General features: G+C 35.8%; 1 pseudogene; it reads left to right on the forward strand.

Moving 5' to 3' along the window:
• The first annotated feature begins 7,931 nt into the window (after window positions 1–7,931).
• On the forward strand, window positions 7,932–10,441 carry LOC149230724 (subtilisin-like protease SBT1.7 pseudogene; annotated as a pseudogene).
• Window positions 10,442–16,892: the final 6,451 nt, after the last annotated feature.

Genomic DNA, 16,892 nt, shown 5'->3' on the forward strand with positions numbered 1-16,892 from the left:
GTACTTATATTTTTATATTAGGCGTACTGTCCTATAATTAAATTAAATGAAATAGATGTGTAATATCAATCCTCCAGGGAACTATTGACAAAATTGTCTCCCTTCTTCATCACTAACTAATCACTAATAAACAATTACATACACATATAAAAATATAACACAACAACTGTAACATTCACAAACATTACCATCCAAATCCAAACACATAAACACACAAACCACTCAACATTACTCTGAAAACATAGGTCACGAAAAATTCCTCCATTTTATTGAATAAAATAATCCCCTCACAGTACTTATATTTTTATATTAGGCGCACTGTCCTATAATTAAATTAAATGAAATAGATGTGTAATATCAATCCTCCAGGGAACTATTGACAAAATTGTCTCCCTTCTTCATCACTAACTAATCACTAATAAACAATTACATACACATATAAAAATATAACACAACAATTGTAACATTCACAAATATTACCATCCAAATCCAAACACATAAACACACAAACCACTCAAAGTATCTAAACACAGACGTACAAATCATTCAAGGAAAGCAACACATACCAAAATAACAAAAAGAATGATATGGTCATGCCAAACAAAGAAAACATAATGTAAATTTTGATTTTTATCTCAAACATATACAAAATATTGATAATCTAAACATGTGACATTATTACCCTCAAGTGGAACTAACTTAGATCCATCTAACACAGGATCTATCATGAGGATCCTTCGAAGTGTAAATCTTTCCTCAAATTTTATACCAAAAAAATTTTTGCAACTCAAGAAATTTGATTTCTCAAAACATGATAAATCCGATATTAAATAAATCTAAATTAATATAATAATAAAACCTATAAATATTATTATAGCATAATAAGTGGTTGAATTTTCCCGAATTGGAACCGGCATGTAGAACCCTGTCCCCTCGCTCGCGAAAAGATCGCGATCATTCATTCAACTCAATTTAATCGTTTAGTAATTTAGGCGGCCCACTATGGAGCTAAATATTCCACAGCCTCTCTTTCTATAAATGCTGGAGTGAAATATCCATATCGTGTTTTATGCTCTTAGGAACATTAGACATGTTATTTCCTAAAATATGCCACACGGTATTTCAGTCAAACTCTGGGAAGCATTCTCCTCATTTAAAGTAATTGGTTTCTATAGGTATAATTCGACGATGGATATCATATATAACATGAGTGGGAATCATATAGAGTAAATAAAATCTCTTATAGAATATCTAAATGATGAAATTATTCCATTATGTTATGGGTTGAAATATCATAAAAATGGTTTGAGAGTTGAATTATAGGGAAAATAAATAATTATAGAAATCATATATAATAAAATAATGAGAATTATATATAAAAAATAAAATTTATTTTACAAAGAAGGAACCATCTCATCTTATTGTGTAGGAGGACTGGCCCGGTCGTTCGTATAGGATGATTACGCCTGTGGGCCTCTAGTTTGAATAAAAGTAGAAGCCATCCATGAAGATGACACGCATTTTGTTTTGTTTATGTATTAGTGGGTCTTCAAACCTGCAATAATTACCTCACTGCATTTTCTCATGCTTCCTTGGAATTTGTCAATCCCTACTACTTATGACTCTGGCCGCCTTGTTTGAATAAAAGTAGAAGGCATCCATTAAGATGTGGCGCACTTTCTTTGAATAAAAGTGGAATCCATCCATGAAAATACATGAGTCGCTTCTTTGGCTCTTCCAACTTCCAATTATTGTGGACTTAACTCACTCTATTATTTCTTCACGGTCGAAATTTGTCAATCCTTATTGCAAGTAAAATGAAAATGTCACAGCTACATAACCTAAGTATAAGGTAAACAATTTTTTTACCTTTATACTGCCTTCGAGAACGTTATTGAATATTGGACATGTTATTCCGGTAAAGCGAAAGATGCCACACGGTATTTCAGTCAAACTCGGGGAGCATAATTCAACAGTATTCAGCAATTAGGTGGAATATGTTATTTTAATATGTTATTTTCTATATTGGAATATGTAAAGTAGGATATTTAGCTTTGAATTATTATTATAATATTGACTTAAAGTAATTGGTTTGTGATGCTTTAATTTACATGATGTTATTAATTGAAATTTCATTAAAAAAATAGTTTTTTAAGATACGAATATATGTAGAAAATAAAAACTATGTTTAAATAGTAATAGTCATTTTAAAATAGTTATTTGTATGAGATTTAGTTTTTATTATATTATTGATTAAAATTTAATAAAAATAATTTAAGAATAAAAATTATATATGAAAAATAAAAATATACCAAGTGTCACCTTACATGTGCTCTAAGATGTAAGCTCACATAAATTATTTTTGCTCATTTAATCGGTTCATTTACTCATGCCCTTCGAAGGTTGTGCTATGAGGAGAGGAGATTATGTCTTCTTAGGTAGGATTTTGAACAAGACATTACAATTGTGCTCTCTCGAGGCCAAGCCCATTATGATGTCTGTGCCCTCTAGGAACTAAACCTATACATCTTTATTTTCTCATAAACTTAGACAAATGGTTTCGAATATTAGATTATAGACGTAACTTACACAGGGTATAGAAGTGTTTCTCTTTGCTATTATAATTCTTCTTTCTTGAGCAAGCACAAATATGAGCTTTGCATAATGAGGAAGATTTTGATGGAACACCAAACAAACAACTTTGGTTAGACCAACCTCTGAAAGCTGGAAAATCACATTTCACATGCCACTGCTAAACTATAAAGTTGAATCTGTGTTGCAACAGATGACAAATCATCAGTCGATGCTAGAATCAAGGCACCAATACCCACCATGAATTCATCAATAAAAGTCGACGACAAAAAGTTAATGTACTTAGAGTTTAAGGTTGTAGTTGGATTTTGAGATCAAACACACCATGTGCCCGAAATCGAGCTTCCATGGAATGGATGAGTATGCTTCCCTGTTTGTTGCATGCAGTTAGTTCTATATATATCAATGTGAGAAGTCGGTGAAGCATATTCAAGAGGATGGCTATGAATATGAACATGTGGCTTCGGTATCTAGGTGCCAAGAAGGAAACATTCAAGGATTCAATGGCTTCCAGATTGTATAACCTAGTTATGTTAATGAAAATTTCAATTAGAGTATAAAACTAAAATATTAAAGTCAATATTGGCTCTTGAATTTTTAGTATTTATAGTTAGGTACATTGAGCTCTAGTTTAGTCCTTCACATATCCGTTCATGATATCTTGCAAGAATTGCATTCCATATATAGGGGAATAGGTTTAACAGTCTTATATTGATAGGTCCCTCTCTTCAAATGTAGTGAATAGACAAAACTAAAAAATTGAAGAAAATATTCACAGGTGAAAAAGGGCATCAATAGAAAATAACATCTGTAAGTCCTCAGTGACGGGCACAATTAACAGATATATATTTCTAATTGGGTTTGCCATAACTCATAGAAAGAGAAAATTCTAGATGGTTAGAACAAGCAATGGTTGTTTCTTCTTAGTTTGATTTCTTTAAATACAAAGCCATTAGAATGTGAATTTAGTACAACTCTGTGTAATCCAGGAAACATGCATGAACATCTCCTAGAATTTATATGTTATGCATCCTGAAAAACTTGTAAGGTAGAATAATTTTGACAAAATATCTTTGTTCAACCCTTTTAATTATCTATCAATGACATTTCCCTATACAACAATTGGGAATACAATTGCACAAGTAATCTTAAAACTACATATCAACTAGGACTTGAATTTTTCTTCAGCCAATGAAGCTTCCTAGTGCATTTATATTGTCTTTAGTACAATTTAGATGGACAATTATGCTTATTCATTATGGCACATTAGAGTTAGACCCAGGAAGAAAAAGTATACAATGTTTGGCATGATCAATAACATCTCCTTGGGAAAAATCGAAGCAAATAATTGAACGAGCACAAAAAGGTGCACTCTAAAAGGATGAAACAATACAAGGAAACAAACGCTTATCACCTACTATGCTGATAAAGAAATATGATCCAACACCAATGCCCAAACTGATAACATTTTCATAGTTATCTAATCATGCAAGAACCAATAATGTATGGTTCCTTACCAATGCAGAAATTTTTAGAAAGATATTTTTTCTCTATAGAATTCAATCTCTATTTTGACTCAATGATTCAGTTATGAAACTGTTGATTTGAGTTCACAAAGTCACTGAACTAAAGTTAATGCTTCCTTCCTCACATGGGCCAACAATTAGTCCTAGAACCTTATTCTTTGTTTTTGCCAATTGGCAACATTGTCGTCTTGGTACCTAATAGTAGATACATCAAAGAAGAATATTTAGAAACATAAATAAGAGTTCTTTGTTTCTTGAAGGATCATGTATGCTATAAAGGATAAGTATAACAAATATTTTGACACAAACTTCTATGAAAAAGAAGAGTCCCAATTATAAGAGGACATATTGACTACCAACGCTCATTCATAGGTCTGCTAACAACTTGTATATTATGCACTTCATATGGAGAGAGAGCCCATGAGAAGCAATATGATGCTCTTTTTGGATTGTCCATTTTTATGCCTCGTTTGTAGGTACTCACGGTCATATTTCATACTTTTTGTATGTCTTCCAAAAAGAAAAGTAATGAATTTTTACAAAATAATCTCTGAGGAGGTCTAGTATCAAAATCAAATTCGAGATTAATATCCAATTTATTCCAAGCTGTAAATGTGGATTCAGAACGTTCAAGCTCTCGAGGAAGGATTATTTGTGGAAAAACTTGTACAACATAACCATTTGAGATTGAAAAGGTTAGCCATCTCTTATGGTAAAAAGACATCAAATTCTAAATATCATTATTCCTATTATGTATAGAATTAGAGCTAGCTCTTAAACAATAATTTACCGTATCGTGTTCTCTCTCCATTAGATGGGGTTTGTTTGTTATCTAGCAACAGAGCCATACTTAAGCTAAAGAGCTTACTTCCAGAGCTTAATTCGAGGCATCGATTGATACATGTTCTTGCCATACTTGAGCTAAAGAGCTTAATTCAAGACAAGGCTTCCATTGATGCATGTTCTTTGACCGTGTTTTAGAAGGTGACAAAACCCCGTGTTTTAGAAGGTGACAAAACCCCTGCTACGAAGCTTTGTTCTGTTGGAGAGCTTTGTTCCACGTGAGAGCTTTTTTCCGCATGAGAAAAGAGAATCACAGAGAGAGAAATCTGGAACTATTGCAGAGCACAGAGGACTCCGAGGACAAGTTGATTCATGTATGGTTGAACAAACTGTTCAGAAGTGTTAGACATTGTATTTTTATGCGATGGTAGTGACACAGAGGCAGAGGTGGTGACAGGTGTGAAGTGCTACAGAGGGCATGTAGATAGTCATGTGGCATAAATGACAAGTAAAGATATATATTATGAAACCAAGAAAACCAAATCTACATTTAATGTTAATGAATTAATAGTAACATTACTTTATTACTTTCAATAACCCAAAACAATAATTTAGATCTTTTGAACAAAAAAATCATATAAAAAATATAAAAAAAAACCAAATAAAATGAAAAAAATGTAATTGGTTAAAAAAATCATTGCATGTATTTTTTTTTTTTTATTCAAAAGGTGGAAAAACCTATCAAACTCAGTTTGTCAAACCAACAGTGAGGACAGCCATCTCTTGCTGCTATCCGCAAATGTCAGTTGACACATCATTGTTATCAAGGAAAACCACGCCACCTGAAATAACCCGCTGGTGGTCCGTAAGGGAGCAGGCTTTCACTCCTGCCAGATGCCTCTGGGTCTTGGGCAGTTAACCTGTTTCCTTACGTCGGAGGAAGACAAGCTCTTAGCCAAGCAGAAGCAGTTTTAGGGCATACTCCAGGCCCGATTGCATGTATTTAATTGGTTAGCCAACACTCTTTTATGAAATACGACTTAAAATTGAGAAATAAATAATATCAATCCTAAAATAGATTCGATTACTAATAGTCAATAGTCCAACCTATAGATATTGGTTTAGTGTAATAGGTGGAGGAATTTTCCGGGACAAAACTGGCATCTAAAACGCTGTCCCCTCACACACGAAAGATCGCATTCGTTCAAACTCAATTTAATTGTTTTGCGGCCCACTATGCAGCTTAATATTCCACACCCTCTCTTTGTGTTGACTGCTGGAGCGAAATATCGTGTTTCATGCCTTCGAGAACGTTATTGAATATTGTACAGGTTATTCCCGGTAAAGCGAAATATGCCACACGGTACTTCAGTCAAACTCGGGGAGCATAATTCAACAATATTCAGCAATTAGGTGGAATATATTATTTTTAATATGTTAGGATTTTTTAGAATTGAATTATTATTATGATATTGATTTAAAGTAAGTAAACAATTACGTGCAATATTTTTTAGATTTGAATTATTATTATAATATTGATTTAAAGTAATTGGTTTACCACGGGTTTAATTTACATTATGTTATGAATTAAAATTTCATAAAAATAGTTTTAAGATAAGAATTATATATAGAAAATAAAAATTATGTTTAAATCGTATTAATAAATTAAAATAGTTATTTGTACGAGGTTTAGTTTCTATTATATTATTCACCAAAATTTAATAAAAAATATTTAAGAATAAAAATTACATATGAAAAATAAAAGTTGTTTTATAAAGTATCTAAATGATGACACTATTCACTATTTTATAAATGGATGAATCATTTCTCCATTTATATGGATCATTTTTCTATTCATATTGAAACTTACTCTAATTTCATATTGCAACTTACTCGAACTTTTGATTTAAAACTTTTTTATTATATAATAATATTTTCACCATGCATAAATGAATATGTTTTATCAAATTTTATTAAATTCAATTGAAAAAACATTTTTTTATAAAATTACTTTTCTTTAATTTTTTATACATAACCATATTACATTTGATTATATGAGATTGGTTATTTATGGAGTTTCAGTATATTTAAAAATGATAAAAATAATATAATAATATTGTTATTAACTTTTCATTGTTAAAAAATATTAATTTAAATAATTTAGTGAATAATTTATTTTCCTAATTATATTCATTCAAGTCTCTAATTCATTTCCAGCTTTATATAAGTTCAAGTCTCTAAACATATTATAATAAACATAACTACACTAATAATATATAAAGAAAACTTCACTTAAAATTTAATATTTTATCATCTCTAATTAAAATATCTCATGTGAAAATAATCAAATTAAAAACTCTAAAATCTTATTAGATTTTTTCCCACTTATATAATTTGTATTTGGTGTAATTTTCACCATCGATCTTTAAAAATGATTTTCCAAAATATTTATTTTACTATTTACTTAAATTTACTATCTATTTAAATTACATTAAATAACTAACCAAAAATATATTTATATAAATAAAAATTTATATTTTATTAATTTAAGAATAAATTAGTTACAAAAAAAAATACCTGAGACATTTCGTATAAATACCGCCACAAATTAAAAAGTCTAAATTGAATTAATAAAATAAATATGTAAAAATTCTAAATAATAATATTAATAAAAAATTATAATAAAATAAAATAATCCTAAATATTTTGAACTTTTCCCACCTTATCCTCTGCTAAAACATGATCCGAACGCGAGCCCAATTTAATGTCCCACGGCTCTTCCCCTGTTAAGGTCGTGGAAATTTTATTGACTAAAAATGGCATCTAAAACCCAGTATCCTCGAACACGAGATATTGTAATCATCCATTAAAAACCAATGTAGTTGTTTCTTGGGCCAAATATTCCACATCAAGTCTCTCTCAGTTGAATGCAACTGGCAGCGAGATATTCCATCATCTCTTTATGTAAACGCTTTCTCATTTTCTTTTGTCAAGCAGGAAGCATGATTCAACAATATTTCTCAATTACATGGAATTTACCTGGAATATTATACACGCTCTTTCCTATAAATTTAGACATGCATCGCATGAATTCAAGGCAAGGAATGAGCTCTAGGGATTAAGTCCCTCTTTGTGCGTGATTTCATTGGTGTCATTTTGTATCATATCGCTGCTAGTGATATGGAGATTATTAAGGCTTGTAACTGCGCAATTGTTTTCGTGATCATTAGTTTAGTGCTGCCTTCACAGGCGTTGGCTACGTCTAGTGATGATGATGAGGAGATCAAATCTTATATTGTTTACATGGACAAATCCATGAAGCCCCGTCATTTCAGCCTCCACCAACACTGGTACGCTTCAATGATAGACCGGGTTTCAGGATCCAAATCGGATCCCACTGCTATGCTATACATGTACGATACGGTGATGCATGGCTTTTCTGCCAAGCTGACCAGCACAGGCGCTCAAGCTATGCTGAATATGGATGGATGCTTGGCTGTATTGCCGGATTCCGTCGGTAGACTTCATACTACTCGGACCCCGGATTTTCTGGGGTTGAGCTCTACTGATGGTCTATGGCCATCGTCGCATTACGGTGATGATGTCATCGTGGGCATGCTGGATACAGGAATATGGCCCGAGAGCAAGAGCTTCAGCGATCATGGCCTAAGTACTCCCGCGCCCGCGAAATGGAAGGGAGGGTGTGAAGTGGGTTCCGACTTCAATGCGTCCCACTGTAATAAGAAACTCATTGGAGCCCGTTACTTTGTCAAAGGATATGAAGCCAAGTACGGTCGTGTCCACGGAAAAGAGGAGTACAGATCTCCTCGGGATGCCGAAGGACATGGTACGCACACTTCCTCTACTGCGGCCGGATCGGAGGTGCCTGCTTCCAGCTTTCTTGGTTTCGCCGGAGGTACGGCTAGAGGTATGGCTACCAAAGCTCGATTGGCCGTCTATAAAGTCTGTTGGACGGTTACCTGCGTAACTTCAGATGTGCTTGCGGGAATGGAGGCGGCTGTTTCGGACGGAGTCGACATGCTATCGCTATCGCTCGGCATCGTTAGTGATGTCGCTTATTATGATGATATTATAGCAATTGGAGCTCTGGGAGCGATTGAGAAGGGTGTTTTTGTCTCGTGTTCGGCCGGTAATTCAGGGCCTGATGCGATTTTCAACACGGCGCCATGGATAACCACCGTAGGCGCCAGCACCATCGACAGAGAGTTCCCGGCTCCCGTCGTGCTTGGCAGCGGCAAAATCTACATGGGCTTCTCCCTCAACAAAGACTTGTCCCTGGCCAACGAGCAATTGCCATTGGTATACGGGAAAACAGCGTCGAGAAACGGGGATGCAAATTTCTGCATTGACGGAAGCCTTCATCCCGATATGGTCCGTGGAAAGCTTGTGCTCTGTGATCTTCAAGACAACGAAGATACAGATATCGGAGTGGTAGTGCGACGAGCCGGCGGCGCGGGGATGATTGTGGCCAACCTGCCTGAAAATGGAAACTATTCGTGGACCAGTTATCATGTGTTACCGGCAACGATGGTCGATTCCAAGGCCGGGGAATACATAAAAGCTTATATCAACGCCACTAGAAATCCTATTGCAACTATTAAATCCGAGGGACTGACCGTTGTTGGAAAAGCGCGAGCTCCGGTAGTAGCCACATTTTCGTCGAGAGGGCCGAATACCGTCGTTCCGGAGATCCTTAAACCGGACCTGATTGCTCCAGGAGTCAACATATTGGCGGCGTGGACAGGGCACGCGGGGCCAACGTACACAGACAAGGAAAGAGTAGATTTCAATATACTCTCTGGGACTTCGATGTCTTGCCCTCATGTGGCCGGCATCGCGGCGCTTATACGCGCTGCTCATCCCGCGTGGACACCCGCTGCAATAAAGTCGGCTCTCATGACATCTTCTGCGCCATTCGACAATCGCAAAAGCCCTATAAGCGACTCCTCCACCGCTTTAGCTGCAAACGCCTTTGCAATGGGCGCAGGTCATGTGAATCCCAATGCTGCCCTGGATCCTGGTCTCATCTACGATCTTGGAATGGACGACTACGTTAGCTTCCTGTGTAGCTTAAATTACACAGCAAAGCAAATTCATATTCTGACAAGGAATGCAACATCCTGCTCCAAATTAAGGTCCGCGCCTGGAGATCTGAACTACCCATCATTCTCGGTGGTGTTTAAGCCGCGTAGTTTGGTTCGTGTGACGAAGAGAACCGTGACGAATGTTGGAGGAGCACCGTGTGTATATGAAATGACAGTTGAGAGCCCTGAAAACATAAATATAACCGTGGAGCCGATGACACTCGCCTTTGAAAAGCAAAATGACAAGGCGACTTATACAGTGAAATTTGAAAGCAAAATTGCAGCTGACAACAAATCTAAGGGAGGGCAAGCCTTTGGTCAAATATTGTGGAAATGCGTTAAGGGCGGAACACAAATCGTTCGCAGTCCGGTGGCCATAGCCTGGAAACACCATGAAGAATGAGGCATCTGGTGTAGGACTGGTCCAGATGTTCGTATAGCATACTTATGCCTGTGGCCCTTAGTTTGAATAAAAGTAGAAGCAAGGCATCCATTAAGATGTGGCCCACTTTGTTTGAATAAAAGTAGAAGCAAGGCATCCATTAAGATGTGGCGCACTTTGTTTGAATAAAAGTGGAATCCATCCACGAAAATACATGAGTCGTTTCTTTGGTTCTTCCAACTTCCAATTATTGTAGACTTAACTCACTCCATTATCTTCTTCATGCTCGAAAATTGTCAATCCCAATTGCCCGTAAAATGAAAATATAATGTCGCAAAATAGCCAGTAAAAAAATTGTGATGACAAATGTGACAAGTAATTCACTTAAATGCAACTGTTACAAGTTTAAAAGCTGCGAGCTTGACACCTGTGTACATATCTCTACGTGGTTTCCGCCTTCAAATTTTCTCATAAAGCTTAATCTACCTCTAAGCTACCATTCGATATGTATGGTTTTGACGGTTGATCTTTCTCATAAAACTTGACTTAAATTCCAATGAAAATTAAATTTCATACAAATCATTATTTATACCTTATTAAATATAATAATATATTTCATTGATTTCTCAACAATTCAAAACAACTTCTACATATTTTTTATATATTATATCAAGATTTATTGATAGCATAAATAAAAAGTTCTAATTTTTCCGAGGAAAATAAAAATTCCCATTCACATTTAATTTTAAAATTTAATTATATAATTTTATAAATAAATAAAAATTAATAAATTTAACATTTTATTATAATTAATAAAAAATATTTTTGTCTTTCAAATTATATTTAATTGATAATAAAATGAAATAAAATAAATAAATTATTGAGTCAAGAGGTGCAGTTTACAATCAAGTAAGAACATGTGTAATTATTTTTTGAGCCTGCCTAATTATTTTAGGCTCAAAAGATATCTTTTTGAGATAAAAATAAAATATTCACTCAATACAAAAAATAATGGTGACATATCTGGTAACTTTTAATTCTGCTCCAAAGCGTTCTCTATGAAAACAACTCCCCAATTGTCACTCTGTCAATTTGTAAACCATAGATCTTGTATGTTAGGCGATTAGAAGATTTCCTGCCACGGGATGATTTCAAGCGGTGGAAGGTTGTTACAGATCACCACACTGCTAATTGATCTCGAAAGAGTTCACAATGCGAACACCTCCTATGGATCCCTCTAGGTCACCGTGGAAAATTCATCTTGGAAAATGGTGGCACAGCAGAAGCACGTACGCCTTACCGTTCATTCCAACCCAGCCTCCCTACGCATTCGGTCTCTGCAATCAACAGAACAAAAAACCTCTTCAGCAACACTCAGTCGGCTTACCTCTGTCAAGTAACACTATTCTTAAGTTGGTTCACTTTACCTTGTCATCATGTTCCCTATAACGATCACCCCTTTGACACTATTGACATGTTTACTTTGTATTCAATCTAGCTGGCTTCTTCACTCCAGTTGTGCAAGACCTCTACGCTTGCAAAACCTAGCCATAGCAAGGTAAGATCCCTCATTTTGGAATTGACTGTTTTTTTAGAGTTCGACTCAATTCTGCTAATAACCCTGCACCAAATGAAAGGGGATAAGATGGCAGAGAGCGACAACGATTTCTCAAGTAAAATTTATAATTTATTCATACCCTACCTTTTCTCTAACGCTTATCCTCCTCATCGAACATAACACTAAAGTTGGGTTTTGATGTGGTTGCAGGTACAACGTTCACAAACTCCCCCTCGCAACTCTACACTTGATCTAAGATTTTCCAGGTTCCCTCTCTCAAAGGTGGTTTGATTTGGTTTTTGGCTGTGGGTTTGCTTACAGGCCCCAAATCCTCCCCACGTTGTGAACATTTTTAATGTCACCACTGGCATGCTGTCTTTTCTCTCCATGAACTAGGAGTTTAGCTGTTTTTCCAAAAGGGCTTTAGAGTTTTGTAACTATGGGCTCGACCATTGTCCCAAATTTCAATTTCTGCTATGTTGTACATGTCCATGGCATGCAACCTTGGAATTATTGACTATTAATTGTAATGTTGGAAACTATAAATTTTATTCCTGTTAAAAGATTGTGTCTGCCCTCTTATGTGGCCGTTGGTGTTTGAAAAGAATCAGGGTCACCGCTTTGGGTATTTTTTTTCTGATTGAATTTAACTGAAAGGCCGACTCTCTGGGTGTAAGTGTATATAGATATATATCGTTGTTCTTTTTACTAAACAACCAACTTGGAAAGAAACATCATTATGTTGAACTAACATCTCAAAGAAAGTCTAGTGGTAAGTTATGAACTCTCCAGAAATTCTTTTAGTACTTTTGAGTGTTTCAATCTACTGCTCATAGCTAAAATTACATTGTTTCAGAAAGAGAGTGAAACGTATTTGGAAATGGAGATAGTGCTAATTGTAACTGATTCTAATCTTGCGATAGGCAATGAACTGGAAAAATTGAGTGAACTATAGAAGTTCTCTGTAACACCTTATGTCAGACAACAGAGTGAGAGATGTTAAAAAGCCTCTGTGTTGATCTTAATTGAGACTCGAAAACATTGATTTTGCTGTTGTTCGAAAGAAAGGATGAAACAATTGAACTACAAAGAATACAATCAATAAAACTATGTAAACTGGTCACATCCGAACATTTGAAAATAATTCATAGATTTAACAATTTTATCGTTCGTGCTTACTTATCAGAGAGGAGAGAGAGTCTAACCTCTGAAGACAATTTTACACATGTCGGAGAAGTCGGTGCCATTCAAATCTTGTCACAACACAAGAAAGGAATGATCCTTCCGTTTTAGCCATTGTCAATGGTTTTTGAGAACATAAAATATCATGTTGACATGCCACCAGTATGTGCATCTCTACAAATCATTCAATTGAATTTGTAATCTACGTGTGGTTTGACATAGCCATGCTCTCTAACTTCTGGAACTAATGTTAATTTTGTAATATGGATGAAAAGTGAAGGTTTGACTCAAGAGAGGTTACAACTCATTTCCAATGTAAGTGGTTCCCAAACATTTGCTCGCATCTCATGGTACTGTGAAAAAAATGATATCCACTCTCCAAATGTCAGAGTCTTTGAATCACTTATGTATTCTGCATGGCTCCGTCTTCCTTGCGAGGTTGACGAGAAAACTAGAATGGTTGGTCTAAACTTCTCCCATTCGCATGCAGTTCTTCGGAGTGAAAATCTTATTAATGAGACTATGCAAGCAGCTTTTACTCACAGAATTTTGTTTCTACAATAAGTGCGGATGTTTGTGGCAGAAGTCATGGAGCTTGTAGAGCTCACTCCTCTAAGAGATGCTATTGTAGGGCTTCTTGGAGTGACATGGATTTCTAGAGAGCAAAGGAAAGAGACTTACCATAGCAGTGGAACTAGTTGCCCATATTAATCGGTGCTTCAAGATTAACATGTTCACATTGTTCATGAATTTATATGAAACAAAAGTTATTTGAGAATTATTGTCAATTTGGTCCTCTCAGAGAGGTATCAGCAATGCCTGTTCCATCCAATAGCATTTTTCCGAATGTGTTATAAGTAATATGATGAGAATCAGAGGACGATTGAATCGAGATGTTAATGTATCCAGAAAATTCAAATTATAGAAAATTCAAATTATTTCTGCACAATCATTAGTTATGATAGAAACTAAAAATATTGTAGTGACAACTTATTAGATCAAAGTCAATGCCTTTAATATAATCATTCTAATGTTTTTATGGAAGTGGAAGTCGACAATAAAATCTTCAGCAACAAACTTTTCACATGGTTGGATTTGTAATTTATTTTGTGAATATTGGCTAACCTTATCAAGAAATATATGACACACAAACAGGCTTGCTTCACAAATAAGTTTTCACTTAAGAGGAGGATTACATGCCTTTAACATTTTCACTTGAAAGGAGGCTTACATACCTTTAAATTTTTATCGGAGTGGAGATCGACAATAAAATCTTCATCACCAAACCCTTCGCGATTTGTAATTTAAACCCTTCGCATGGTTGGATTTGTAATTTAGTTTTTGAATATTGGCTATTCTATCAAGAAATATATGACACACAAACAAGCTTGCTTCGCAAGCAAGTTTTCACTTAAGAGGAGGATTGCATACTTTTAACATTTTTAAATCAATTGAACGAGAATTAATACCGCAATCAAGACTTTTTACTTTATTTTCCATTATGTTTTTTTTTTCCAGGTGATGAATAAATGAATGGAAATACATTTTTAGATATGATATTTATAATGGTTTTTATTTAGTTGTCACATTGCACGGAGGCATATGTGAATTACATATATTTAGATTTGTTAAATGGATAAGTATAATGATATAAATACTATAGATCAACATTACTCTGAAAACATGGGTCACGAAAAATTCCTTCGTCTTATTGAATAAAATAATCCCCTCACAGTACTTATATTTTTATATTAGGAGCACTGTCCAAAGAAATAAGATCTGTTTTTTCTGGAAATAAGACCTAAGAGGTACTCGATTGATTCGTGTCGAATTATCATTTTTCACCTATGCAAGTGTCATTGGAAATAGCTAGGCTATGATTTCTTACAGATATTTAATTCTAAATTCCGCATTAGGCTTCTCAAGATTTTCAAAACAAAAGAGGAGCATTCATGTAGCATACAAGGAGGGGCATCGAAAGCAAAAAAGTGAAAGTGGGTTTATATTTCTTTGCTCCATGATATTGGTTTCAAAGGCCAATTGGCATCCAGGATGGGGCTACATAACACCTCATTTTTCAGTGTAGAAGGGACTTAATGAATCATGTTTACTTATTATGGTTAGTGTGCTTGAAAGACATAAAATTTAGTTGCAACTTATGATGTTTAAATGAATCTTCATTTTTTATGTCAGTTGTACAATTCTAGATTCTTATATATAGAGAGAGATATTGAATGGTCACTTTAAATAAAATAATATTAGCATAGAAATAACCCATTCCTTAAAAGCATAAATTTTTTTCCATACTTATCAACCTAGATCTCTCCAAATATTTCAATAGGATCAATTGGTCCTACTTATTCTAGATTCTCTTTGCATTTGGCTTTGACATTGATTGAAATAAATGGATTAAGGAGTTAATCTCTTCAACCTTCTTCAATGCTCTTAAATGGGCCTCCCGTTAAACATTCTCTCCTTCAAGAGGAATCCATCAAGCAGATTCCCTATCACCCTTCCTTTTCATTCTTGTAATTGAAGGATTAGGTCAAGCTCTGAAGGTAGTAGTTTCAAAGTAGAAGTTGAAGGACATCAAGCTATTTAGATAAGACCTTCCCATTTCTCACGAATAGTTTGTGGATGACATTGTGTGTATGGAGCCCCAATGGTTCAAAAAGCTCGAGTTATTCACAAAGTATTAGAGGATTTCATGACTATCTCAGATATGGATATCAACCATACTAAATCTCATATTTTGTTTGTCAACACTTCTCTTATGCCCGAGATTTATTTATTTTATTGTTGATAATACTATTAATATTTAGGTAAATATTGATGTTTAATAAGTAATATCCTCGGATGCGGGTGATTAGGGAGATGGGACGGGAGTCGGGGGCTGGACACATGCCGCCCCTCAGCCATCACGTGGCACCCCGAGCGAGCAGCTGGAAAGGACAAGGAAGGTTTAAGGCGAGGGGACCTGGGACAGTTAATGCCCGGAGAGTGTATTCGACCCAGCGTAAGGCAGGAGTAATGGCGGATGGGATCCCGAGCAGGGTAGGTGAGGACGCTGAGAATAAAACAAGGATTGAGCAGGGAATGTTGGTCATTATGCAGTCGGCTGGCCTCTCTGTCGTTGTTGCGGTCCCTTCTCAGATGGAAGGGTCCATCACGAGGTTGGCTCAGGTTGCTGTTAGTCTGGTTCATCTGGTAATTTGCTGGAATTCTCATCCCACAATGGTGAGACCTCGACAGTGTATGCTCAGCCGTCGAGGCTCATCCAGAGGAGGGGGCTCGCGCAGACCTGAAAGGGACAGTGCTGGTCATTGTTGCCACTGCAACCTTGCCAGCTCCATTGGAGCCACCTCCCTTCACTCCGGCCAATTCATGGATACAGGGGCTTCAGGCTCGGCCACCTTGCCAGCTTTTGGTTCCACCATCTTCAATTTCACCAGCTCACCGAATAACCCAAGAATCAGCGCGCATGTTTCCATTCTGTTTATTGAGAATCCTCCAGATGATGACGACCCCATGGATGTTCAGGGGCAAAGGACGCAAGACAACCCAGGGGAAGCAGAGTAGGCTCCGACAGCTGAGATGGAGCAGGAAGCAAAGGTCCCGGCTACAGACCCGGAAAAAGCCAAGCATACCCAGAATGCTCCAAAGGCGGAAATTGGGGAAGAGGCAGCGACCTCTCCAACTGAAGCTGAGCGGGAATACTATGGGTGGTGCCCAATTGTGGAAGAGCAACCGAACGAACCGGACGA

Source organism: Pinus tabuliformis, chromosome J (assembly GCF_031772625.1).
Source record: "Pinus tabuliformis cultivar Carrire ecotype Pingquan chromosome J, CPIR1, whole genome shotgun sequence".
NCBI classification, from domain to species: Eukaryota; Viridiplantae; Streptophyta; class Pinopsida; order Pinales; family Pinaceae; genus Pinus; species Pinus tabuliformis.